A 1,996-nucleotide genomic window follows, 5' to 3' on the forward strand; every position below is an offset into this window, starting at 1 on the left:
GTCAGAATGTTAGTGGTGGTGGTTTTTGTCTGGTGGGATTATGGGAAATTTTGAATATTAAAAAAAATTTTTTTTTGAGACAAGAGCCTTGCTCTGTCGCCCAGGCTGGAGTGCAGGGGCACAATCTAGGCTCAATGCAACCTCCACCTCCCGGGCTCAAGACATTCTTCTGCCTCAGCCTCCCGAGTAGCTGGAATTACAGACACGCGCCACCATGCCCAGCTAATTGTTTGTATTTTTAATAGAGATTGGGTTTCACCATGTTGCCCAGGCTGGTCTCGAACTCCCGACCTCAGCCTCTCAATGTGCTGGGATTACAAGCGTGAGCCACCATGCCCGGCCATGTTTTAGAAAATGTAGAAAAGTTTATAAATAAACATGTTTTTCTTCTATAATAAAGTTTTTAATAAAAGAAAAGGCATTTAAAAAGAGCAACCTGGTTCTGTTGGGGTCTGCCTGCTGCCCATTTTATCTCAGCACTGGATCTGGCCCAAGCCAGGAGAGCAGGCAGGCACCTTTCTCCCTGCCCAGGCCCCCGCCCTCTTTTTCTGCCCTGATGTGGCTGTGTGCTCCTGGTGGCTTTTATCTCTCATCTCATCTTGGATCTCGAGCTCCCTTATCTTTGGGCAAACTTACTGATGAATGGTGGCACCAATAGGCCAGGGAGGAGATGTGGGTCACTGCTAAGTTGAAAGGATATCAATAAGGTGCCTCTTGCTATAAATAATGGACATCACTCATTAGTGTGCCATCAAGCTTCATGGTATCCATGCTGTGTGCTCATATAGAATCTTACCAACCCCCAGTTTACGAATGAAACACATTCGTGGAGGCTGCATGCATGCATCTGTCTGTCTCAGTGTAGGCTTTCATAAAGTTTGCATGGTTGTGTGTCCCCAGCCCATTACCAGTCAGTATCTGTTAAATGTTACCTCCTAAATAGCTCTCCAATCTGCCTGCTTCTTGCCATTGACAGCACTACCTCCCCTACTAGCTCTACTGCAATGGCCTTCTTTCTAGCTGACCTCCACCAGCCCTTCTGTGCCCTCTGATTGTCTTTCTGTGATTTTTGGAAGTTTAAATCTGAATATGTCAACTTGCCCAAGCACCATTGCTTAAGACTCTTCAATGACTGCCCAATGCCTTTTAGATGGAGACAAAATTCCTCAACGTGGCTTACAAGGCCCTGCGTGGGTATCTCAGCCCTTTCTCCTGCCTCACTTTTCCCTCTCTCCTCCCTCTGTTCCAGCGCCATTGACCCTGTTTGTCCCTTGTACTCACCATCTACCTTCTGCCACCGGGCCTTTGCATGTTCTCTGCATTCTGCCAGGCCAATTCTTGCTGGCTCCTAGGCCAGGTTAACTCCTAGTCATCTGTCAGAATTCAGTCCAGATGTTATCACTCTCCAGGTTACACCTTCATTAGACATTCATATAGCACCTCCTACTTTTCTTCAAATCACTAAATGAAATTGCAATTTTACATTTATTTGATTAGTTGATTATTGTTTATTTATTTTCCCACTAGACTATAAGTTCCTTCCATGAATGCAAGGAACTGTCTCTTTTGTTGTTTTTGGTTTGTTTTTTGTTTTGTTTGTTCTTTGTTGTTGTTTGTTTGTTTGTTTTGAGACGGAGTTTCGCTCTCGTTGCCCAGGCTGAAGTGCAAAGGTGCGATCTCGGCTCACTGCAACCTCCGCCTCCTGGGTTCAAGCAATTCTCTTGCCTCAGCCTCCCAAGTAACTGGGATTACAGGTGCCCACCACCACATCTGGCTAAATTTTTGTATTTTTACTAGAGATGAGGTTTCACCATATTGGCCAGGCTGGTCTCAAACTCCTGACCTCAGGTGATCCACCTGCCTCAGCCTCTCAAAGTGCTGGGATTACAGGTGTGAGCCACCGTGCCTGGCTTTTTTTTGTTTTTGCAGAGACAAGGTCTCACTATGTTGACCAGGCTGGTCTTGAACCCCTGGCTTCAACCAATCTTCTCGCCTC

The sequence above is a fragment of the Mandrillus leucophaeus genome, unplaced genomic scaffold, assembly GCF_000951045.1.
Source record: "Mandrillus leucophaeus isolate KB7577 unplaced genomic scaffold, Mleu.le_1.0 Scaffold35, whole genome shotgun sequence".
In the NCBI taxonomy this organism is placed as follows: domain Eukaryota; kingdom Metazoa; phylum Chordata; class Mammalia; order Primates; family Cercopithecidae; genus Mandrillus; species Mandrillus leucophaeus.